Here is a 10,777-nt window from a genome sequence, read left to right on the forward strand (position 1 = left end):
ACCAATTGTTGGTGGAACATTTCCCCGTAACAGGGCTCTTAGCCAGACCGCTGAAATGACATAAAACCCCTTTGTGGCATCTCAAAGGCTCACTATGTTTTGGTGTAGTAAAAATCCCTTCCTTCAGAAACAGACCGTCTGTTTCCAAGAGTTTTGCTGTGGTCGTCTCTGCCCCTGTCTAAGGGAATCCTGCTGTCACTGCTCAGGAATGCACACACGCACATTCAGCTCACCCCCCCCACCCCCCACAGACAGATAAACCAAACCCCCTCCCCTTCTAGACCCTTGCACACATTCCTTTGCTGGGAGGCACCCAGGGGCGCAAACACACACACACTGCACCGGGGGCCAGACACATTCAAGACTCACAAAAGGGGGGTTGGAAAAAAGGCTAACGAGTACAGTATAGCATTCCTGACTAAATCTGAGCGCTGTGACTGCCTCCGACGCTCCTCCCACTTCCTTTAGAGGAGCCGTCTGTCACACGGGACCAACATCCCTCCACCTCGCTCCTTCTGCCCTCCCTTGCTGTGCCCCATCCACCCCACCCCCGCCGGATCTCTCTCTCCTCCCTGCACTTCCTAAATAAACCTCAGAGCATGGAAGCGGAGTGCCGCAGACAGGGCTCCTAATTCCAAAGAGGCTGAGAGAAGGAGGCTGAGAGAGACACAGGCTGAGAGAGACACAGGCTGAGAGAAATATCCAAAGTAAGCATTGGCAATATGTACATTGTTACATCATGCCAATAATGCAAATTGAATTGAGAGAGAAAGGCTGAGAGAGAGGCTGAGAGCCAGAGAGAATGGGGAAAGGGGAGAGAGTACAAGAGGGAGATGGGGAGAGAAAGACAAAGCAAAAAATTATAATGGCAGAACACTAGCTAGTCAAGCGAGGAGGAAAGCTATAGCTCTCGTCCCCCACTCCCCCTTTCGTTCTGTCTGAATTTCTCTCATCACGGATCACACAGCGCTGCAGGGAGCCTTCCAAATGATCCATCTACCCTCTGTTTGGGAAAGAGGTGGGGGAGGTGCCCAAACTCCTGTATGGGCACTAGGGTTCCTCTAGCACAGGCTAGGCAGCCAGCTGAGACTGTGGGAGAGTAGAGCAGAGACGGGAGCTGGGCCCACTCTCCCCCCTCTTCTCATTTGCCCTCCTCCCTTTCCCAATCTCCCCTCCTCACTAAGGCCATAGTCACATCATTGTGTGGGGGAATAACTTTCCTTTTCAGACAGACCAGTCACTGAACTAAATTCAGCAGGGGAAACTCACACACACGCTCCCTCGTGCTAGGCTTGTTGGAGCCACCGTACTTCAGAGCTTGTTTTCATTGAGGCTCTTTGGGCTAAGTCTCCGAGTTTGATTTTGAGCCGGGAGAAGAACGATGGACATAAAGACGGGCTTCTAACTGAACCTGCGCTCCTCCTTCCCTCTAAGTTCCCAACAGAGAGCTGAAGTGACTTCACACCATCCTCATAGGCTGAGTCATCGCAGCAGCCAGCCATGAGCGCGCACACACACACACACACACACACACCAAAATAAAAGACACTCCTATACACTGGAAAAAGGCACCATCAGAATGTCACAACCCTTCCTTTCACAGTGCCCAAACAGGGCTACTCTCTGCAGCAGCTGTCCTTCATTAATCACTGTGCCCAAGCTGCCAGGGCTCCCTCTGTGCTTTACCTCTGAAGGTGAAACCATACATCAATAATACAGGACAGAGATGTAGGCCTACATTGTGTGTATGCGTGTGTAAAAGATTGGGCGCCACTAGCAGCGAATAGACAAGTTCCACTGTGATGTTTACCCATTGACCACCTATAGCGCAGCAGCAAACTGCACTAAAAGGCATTGGAGAGAGAATGATATTGCATTGTCCACATCCACGCTCTGCAGAGCACACTAACCAGCAGACAATGGCCCCAGGCCAGCACTCTGTGTGTGTGTGTGTGAGAGAGTGAGTGAGTGAGTGAGTGAGTGAGTGAGTGAGTGAGTGAGTGAGTGAGTGAGTGAGTGAGTGAGTGAGTGAGTGAGTGAGTGTGAGAGTGAGAGAGAGAGAGAGAGAGAGAGAGAGAGAGTTCCCTAGAGGCTACTCTACACACATCAGCCTACACACTTTGGGCTTGTACCCTGTCAAACAAACACACACAGAGGGTAAAGGAGGGATCTCCCATCTCAGATGCAGGGTACAGCCAGCCAGGGTTGTCAGTGCAGTACATCCAGGTTCTGACAGCTGGTCTGGGGCAGCCCTGCTCTAGCCTACTCTCCCTCCGTACACCCTCCTCTCCTCCACTCCCTAACACAGCACGGCCCCATTTGACATTCTTAAATTTGATAAGGATGACCGATGACAAACAAAATTATAGATTTGCGTCGAGCTCGCCTGTCCACCTGTGTGACTCAGTCTTCTCTATATTAGGAAAAAAAGGCCAACTACTCAAACAAAATAAAAGTGAGACTGACAGGCTCAAATGTAGCTTTTCTGTGCCTGGTGTTAAATCGTAGAGAAATTGGGTCGCCATTATCACAACTGCAACATTTGGTTAAAAATGAGGCCTAGATTTTTTTGCCCATATTGTGCAGCCCTACATGAAATGTGGAAATTGTCTCAAATGAGTGCAGGAAATTGATAATGCAGGAAATTGTTTTATACTGTTTTCAACCTCATCCAAAAATAATCTGAATGGAGAAAGACTAATTAAAATCACCCTAGGGCCTCACACTACTCATAAAGCTAATTTACAACTTTTTTAAACACTAAATACCATCAGAAATGTGAAAAATAAAGTGATATGATATTTTGGCCATATCACCCAGCCCTGGTCAGAGACACTCAAGCCCCATTACAGCACAGTTCCATGATCGATTTCACACCTGGCGTTACATCACCAAATTCACCCTCGCCTCCACCGAGTCTGCCCAGTACCCAGTGTGCCCTGCACTAAGTAAGTAGTGTTAGCATGTAGCACAGCAACAGGAAGTGGGCACGGCTAGGGAAGTACCATGCCACCTATTTGGGAGGTAGTCTAACTAGTGAAAGGGCCATTTAACAAGGGATCCATTACAGCCCAGCACCGCAAAAACAGTTTACCTGAACCCTGTTTCCCTCTCCTCCTCTTGTGTGTGACCTACACGACCATGCTGGGCCTCAGAGCAAGGCCAGCCTCCCATGAGCTACTAAAGGCCTGACTCTAGCTCTACACAGAAAGGGAGGACACTGGAGGCTTAGAGCCAGGCAGCCCCACAGGGTAAAACTACCTAGGCTGGCAGTGTACTGTTGTCAGCCAGCTATATCTATACAGATGATAGTTTCAGGATGGAGTCTTGTTGTTCTCCAGGGACAGAGGGAGCAACACAAACACAAGTGGCACTCTTTACAGTGGAGGATGAGGCAGGCAGAGAGGAAGTCAATAGATTCTCACTAGCCCCATTGAGCTGTGGCCTTCTTCTGTCCTACCCAGTGCTGACTAGCAGTAAACATCCCGTATAATGAACCCCTTCACTTCCTCACTCTGTGGCCCACTGTCCTGGCTATTGGCAGCTCGAAAAGCCTTCATGGCTTCTCTTACTGAGCCCTTCATGGATGTGTGTGCGTGCCTGGGATTGAGGTGAAAGGAAAGGTGTCACCCAGCAGCGAGAGCTCCCTGCCACGCACTCCTGTCCCCCAGGGGGGAGTGGCAGGCAGGCCACATCTCCCCGTCTCTGTCAACACAGCCAGCGAAACACACCATATCAGGTATTTACAGCTGTGTAAGAGTGTACAGAGAGGGGGCACCCACCAGGGGAGCGAGGAGAGGGAACCAGAGAGGGCAGTGTGAGTCAGTGTGCGAGGCAATTTGAATATGGTGCAGTTAGGGAGACTGTTACAACGCCACGAGACCGTGACATGGTTATAGTAGCATGACTGCCACGAAGCACTCCAGTCAGTGCATGACGTCTAGCACCAGGACAGAGCGGAGGCCACTGTCCCTTTAAGAGGAAGAAGAGGTAGGTGACTGTGGATTGTGTATTATATACCAGCCTCTGATTAGACACAGCAGGCCCGCTCTCATCCAGTATTTATAACATCTCCACACAAAAGTGAGAATTTTTTACTGAATTCGGGGAGGCTAACATCAAGGGAAACAGTTTTTTACTGTGCCAGCTACATCCATACACACAGGCCTCGTTACTTGTCAGAAGGTTCCAGCCTGCAGTTGTTCTGACGAACGGAGCGGTTCAAACTGGTGTCTATTTTACTTCCCAACAGATGCCCAAGTCTCCCAAGGTCTCTCTGCATCTAGGTCTCCACTGCACGAGTGACATCACAAACGTAGCATAACATCATTCATTTGGTGGAGGATGAATCCCACTACGCAAAGCCAAGCTGTGGAAATACTAGAGGGAGCAGCGTACAGTAGTCCGAGGCCTTACTTTACCCCCACTGTTGACAGGCATTTGTGAAACAAGCACCTGTGTCAGTGAAAAGAAAGATCAGGAGTCACAAGCAAATGAGTACCTGTATCAGAGTGTCAGTCAGTCAGCTGTGGCAGTGACGATAGCCTACACAGCCTTCTCACTAGGCTCCTCTAGAGAAAGAGAGCAGCTGCACAGCCTCACTGTGGGGAAAACTGAAAACACCTCTGCCTCCAATGATTTGGCCTCCTGTCCTCAATTGGCAGAGGGGGAATTAACATAACCCTCGCCTCATAAGGACACAGAAGCCTAATTAGTGTCGTCCTGGAGAACGAAAACAGAATAGATTAATGGCCGTCTCTCTCGGCAGTCTCCATCCAAGATGGCCACAAATCCGGATAATTTTCTGTTCATGTAAGGAGGAGCCTCTTCTTACAAGGCTATGGCAACATGGGGTCATGAGGAAAAAGGAGGAGAGAAAAAAAAAAAAACACTGGGCGACTGTCTCAAACTGGCATTTGGACAGAGGCTGACAAAGTTTGCACCACAGAGAAGTATCCAGCTTCTTTGGTTTGTCTCACAGGCCAGTAGGGAGGAGGTAATGGAGCGGTGTAGAGCTGCCTGCCTCACACCATCCCAAAGCTAGAACCACCACCAGGGGACTGAGCCATACTACTGGGAATGGGGCCTGAGCTGATGGAAAAATGTCACAACACATGAAAGGAAAGACATGCATTGTCAGGAGAAGATTGTTTGGGCAAAGTGGAGTCGCGTGTACGTGTGAGGTGTAGCCAGGCAAGTTTAAAAAGCCTTGTTGTGGCACTGGGGCTCCTTCTCACTTCTATAATGGGTGATATAGAGGTCCTGGCTGGCCAGCTGTGTGTTATCATGAACTTTCAACACGATCACCAAAACAGACAAAAAAACCTGGCCATTTATTTTCATTGTTGGGTTATTTGATGAGGGCATCTGTTCTGAGCTGAGAGGGGGAGGGGCAAGAGGAGGGCAGCAGGTCTTTGTCAATGTCAAAGGGAAATAACCAAGTCACAGCTGTTGTTTCATTCCCCCTTCACAAAACTCAGCGCCTCTGACCACCAGGTAGGACTTGGGAAACAGCCTGTTGTTTATCTATTCAGGAATTTAATGTGAATTAGGCAAATTTTCCGAATTGGAAAATACAATTGAGACAAAGTAGCCTATGTTCCAAAGAGCTAGGCCTAACCACACTGAAATCTTCCTAGCTAATTTAATGAGTTTCTTGTACTAGTCCTCCCCGAACACTGGTAAATATTACACAAGCACATTGTTCCAGCCATAATGACACACACCATGGTTGTTGTGATCTGTTTCCTCTATGGTTCATATCCACAATCAGTGTCATGCTTTCCTCCTCAGTCGAGCTGACCTTTAGATAAATCACTACTTATTAACTACATATACATGCTTACCCCATAAAATAGCATTGATGTTTCATGAACCTATCATTCTACCACAGTGAGAGAATGGGTAGCCGAATGATAGTGAGTTATGAGATATTAAAAACGTCCTGTCTAGTCAGCATGTTGCTTTCTACAAACATGAGTTAGACTAGTAGCCTACTTACTGTTAAATGCGGTAACTTAGTCCAACTTGCAAGAAATGGGTGGGAATGTTTAGTGTTGGACAAAGCATGAGGTCAAAGAAGAGTGGGGGTGGCAATAAACCTCATTGTTCTTTATACAAAGTGCTGCGTTTATATCCTGTTAGGCAACTCCTCAATATGACAACCTGCTAATAAAATAGCCATATTCAGCAACTACAATACATCTGAGCTGACGTATCTTGTGTTGTTGTAGTGGTATCTGTTTATACATCCTGCTCTTCAAATAGAATGCATCACGAAACACAACATTAGCAAAGAAATGTGATTGAACGACATGGGGGGGAAACTATTAGCTACCCAGACAGTTGGCCAGCGAATCTCAAACTTATGACCTGACAAGTGTATTTTTGTATCAAAGGCAGACATTGTCACTATTTTAATGTACGACAGAAAGCGGTCCTTATTAATCTATCCCATTGTGCACTAGCTTGCCCGTGAGTGTGTCGGCGCTGCAGTCAGCTCAGCCGATAGGGGTGTGGAGGGCTGAACATAGCTATTAAATTACCACAACATCAAGCCAAGCCGCCATTTTCATAGCGCTTTTCTAAGGACAGCGAGAAAACCGTGTAACTGGGGGACCCTTGCCACGAGAAGAAAATCCCCAAGAAAGCAATCAATCTTCTTTCAGACATTCTTACTTAAGTATCAATCTGTCGATACCGTTTATGTGTAGTTATTATTAGAAAAATTGAGAATCTCGTCGATAATTTAGCCAGCTGGTTAGCTAACGAGCTATGCTAGCTAGCTGCAATGGCTTTCAGAGCTACAAAACGTTGGCTAGCGAGTCTCGGCAAAGGAACCATTTTCTCAGGCTACGTAGTTAGCGGCTAACAAATAACATTGGGCCTCTTCGTCTTGAAAAAATACATATACATAAGTTAGTTATTGTATCAATATTTGAAGCTTGTACCACTACCAGACCGCTACATCAGTTGTAATACTTAGCTAGCTAATATTAGCGTTCGAACTGCGGTAAACGTCGTTACGCTGGCCAACGAGGGCTTGAACATTGAAAGATTAGCTACCTATGCTAGTTAGTAAGGCAACTTGGCACGTCATGGTGTGAACAATGCGCAAAGTAAACACTTGCTGAATATACATTCTCGCAGTTTGATTTCCCGTTGTAATAACACTGAGACAATCTATTGTAATCAATCGCACAGTTTAAACTGTCAAAGAAGCTACATTGTCAGTGGAGGAAAGATTCCCCGATTTGATTATGTCCCCTCCCCCCACGTTTGCAGCAGTTAAACCACATACCCTCTGAATCTAAATTAAGGGATGTAATGCATTTGTCAACTAGGAACAAAATAGAATGGTGGGAGTTTATCGGTCCAACAGCCGTTTGTTCATCTCGTGACTGAGGAGGCCTCTAGTTTGAGATATAAAAAAGCATTTACACAATTGTGGACATGCGATTGAATTTTGATCAGAAATATAATGCAACTACAAATTTCCAGATAATTATACGTAGTCTTTTGTTATCTAACTGTCTATGTAAACAAAAGCCCTGTCAATGCCCTCTGCGCAACACCACATTTTGTGGACTAGCTGGCTAGTTATTCATAAACGGAAATAAACCTTCACAGGAACAAGAAGCGCACTTCCAACCACATATGAAAATCTGTACCTAGATAACGAGCACGGATGTGTTAAACCAAGCCAGTCCAACAAATACTACAATACAATTCATGATTTACTTGGTCTGTAAGTACAATTTTACCACTAGCCTATTGCATGGGAGTACATTGACAAACTGACCATCCTTTGGGGGCTGGTTGAAAAAGAGAGCGGGGTAGTTCTTCATGCCACCTAGTTAGTTAGTTAACGTTACGTTCGACTGCAACAGCATACTGACATTGGTATAGCTAACTCGCCAAAATAGTTAATGTTTGATAAAGTATTGCTTCCCTTTCTCTTCATTAACAGTCCAATGTTATTAAACTGCATTAAGTAAGCGTGGTAACGTTTCAGAAGCAGCCAGTTGAATCTAAAATTCAAATGCGCTAACGTTAGCTAGCTAAACACTGCACTGTCTAACTAGCAAATGCTAAAAGTTGCTAGCCAGCTAATACAAGCTAACGTTACACCAAAACAATACTATAATTCAGGACTAACATTCTAAGTAAGTGGCTCACTTATATTAAAAACCAACTAATTTCCTACCAGAAAGTTAGTTATTATCAACTTCCATCTAAGTATAGCGCCATCAGCATCCACGTAGCTAACGTTACTAGCTACAGTAGCTAGCCATGAGAAACCAAGTCGGTAAGCTGGCTAGGTAGACTAACTTGGTGAGTTATTGAAACTAAGACAACCTATGAGGTAGTTTTAAAGCGTTTTACTTACAGTTAAAGTCCACTGTAGATACCCTGAATAAAGAAACAGCGACCTGGGTGAGACCCCCGTCGCTAGAGCCTCGCTCTCTACACAACCAAAACAATAGCTACTTCACTCCACACTGCGGCTCTATAAGGTTTAAAAATATTTACACTGATAGCAGTCTTCTTGAGAGACTCCCCCTACTGTAATTAATTTTCGTTGGTAGTTATAGGAACCCAATAATGACAGACAGTTCCGAACCGTTAAAATTGTGTCCTACCTACGCCGACTGTTGGAAATTAGATCCCTTCTACCCTGTCTCTTTTCCCTTTGCAAAAATGGCGGCCCTGGCAGGACTGCCGTGACTCCGCCTCCTCCAGCCCCATCAACCCCTAACCCGAGCCCCGCCCCTACACTCTCCGGGGTCCACGAGCCCAAGATTACAGGGGCGCCGTGAAATGAGATGGCTACATGCGCGTTCACGCGTCCGTGCCCTGCCTGTTCTGTAGTTTTGTCAAGTCCGAATCTTGCCACTATGATGCCACTATGCAGGATTTGTGAGTTCAGTTGCAACGAGTTGGTTCTAGAATATATATATATTCTTGCTTATAATCCTAATTTATGCAATCTGATCTCCAAATTTAATTTAGAACAAATGTAAACATTCATAGGATTGATAAAAATCAACATCTCAGATTGTGAGTACAGCATCTCATGCCTTCAGCAACTCATTAAAAATGAATCCATTACCATGAATGGAATAATAACTCTTTATTGTCAATTAAAACATTTCTTACAAATTTACATTTTCCTTCAACTGCTTGAAAGATCAAGCAACATGGTGCAACACAAAATTACAACACGACAGACACCACAATACAAGGCATAGACTGTACATGAGTTTATAGTCCTGTATGTAGTTTTTTTCAACTCACGTGTTTTTTCTTTTCAACATGTATCTGAGAACAATTTGTACACTTTGATGTATGAGGGGGTAAAATTAGGGTAGTCAATGCTTGACTTGGGCAGAAGTTTATTGGAGCTGCGTACTGGCACTTCAGATTATCTCCTGCACCTCCTATAGAATATTAGCTCAAAAGTATTGTGGAGCTCCTGCACCTAAATATAAACAGTACCCAAAATGAGTGCTGGCACCTACAGTATTTCAGTCCAAGTCAAGCACTGTGTGTGTGTGTCCGGTCAATGCAGTTTCTTAGCAGCCAAGGACAAAGTCTTGTTTTCTTTTATTACTTCCTCTGGAGGAACTTGTTGAATTCTCAGCCCTTTCCCTCCTGTTTCCCACTCCTCTTAACTGCAAAGCAATCTGATGTGCTTTTGTCAACCATATGACCATGATGTCCCACACAGAGACATACCATGTTCTATATCTATGGTCTGCCATCTCACCACCACTCAAGTCTCAAAGATTAATTCATTCAAGTGCTCTTTTCACTTTTATAGATGATCCTGCATCAAAATGTGAAACTATTAAAATAGTAAAACAAACAAATATATTGTATCTTCACGGAGGTCCATGACACACCTTATGTATCTGCTACAAATAAAACAAACTCATGAATGGCAATTATTAGGCCCTAGTTACCAGTTTTAAATTAGCATCCAAATCTGCTGCCCAAGGCAGTAGGAGGAAACAAATATCTTATGTAACCCACTTACACACGAGCCCATGCTTTTCTTTGATTTAACTGAAGGCACGGTGGGTGGCAGGCAATACTGACCAATATCGACACGATCTACAGATGTCAGCATCTTGCTCTTGTTAACAAGTACATTTTACTCATAATTGCTGTTACATTATTCCAGTCTTCCCCAAAAAACTGCACTATTATGAATACATGTTACATGTAGGCCTAGTTCAATAATACTGACAACAATGCGTATAGGCTACAATGAAGAGGTCAAGGCAAACGGATCGTTGCATGTGTAAAGTAAAACGCCTCCATGTCCAATTTTCAGAGTATTTCATTCACACAGATTAATTTTCTTCGAGCTAAAGAGGTGCGTCCAACTGTGCAACAATGTATCTAAAAATCCGTTGGACATGTGTACGTGTCGTTCGAATTAAGGAGAAGATACAGTGGCTCCTGCGAATCTTCCAATCCTGTTCACATATAGTCATTGCCTGTTCACATGACATTACAGTTCGACCTCCCCTCCCCCACTGAGATCTAGCCAAACCGCATCCCCAGCGCGCACGCGTAATACTGAAATTGAACTCGCAGTTTGCTGGGCTTTCTCGTCTGTTGGTTGTATCAGATCGTCTTGACAGAGTAGATGAGCCTTCATAACTGCTACAACTACAATCATTTTCGGAAATCTTATAGGGAAAGTAGGTGATATTGTACACCAGTCGTTGAGCTATAATACGGTATATATATTTTTTTGTACTTGATT

At 45.1% G+C, this 10,777-nt stretch overlaps 1 protein-coding gene across 17 annotated transcripts in view; it reads right to left on the minus strand.

The window, feature by feature from the left end:
* Positions 1–8,739, minus strand: part of kmt2e (lysine (K)-specific methyltransferase 2E) — a 38,059-nt gene extending 29,320 nt beyond the window's left edge. For 10 of the 17 annotated variants that reach the window (XM_045722155.1, XM_045722151.1, XM_045722144.1 and 7 more), the window contains exon 1: positions 8,390–8,708. The gene's annotated coding sequence lies outside the window, so the exon portion shown is untranslated. Of the gene's footprint in view, positions 1–8,389 lie in introns of all 17 variants that reach the window. The other 7 variants (XM_045722158.1, XM_045722153.1, XM_045722141.1 and 4 more) reach the window with 3 other exon arrangements.
* Positions 8,740–10,777: the final 2,038 nt, after the last annotated feature.

This window comes from Salmo salar, chromosome ssa07, assembly GCF_905237065.1.
Source record: "Salmo salar chromosome ssa07, Ssal_v3.1, whole genome shotgun sequence".
Lineage (NCBI taxonomy): Eukaryota > Metazoa > Chordata > Actinopteri > Salmoniformes > Salmonidae > Salmo > Salmo salar.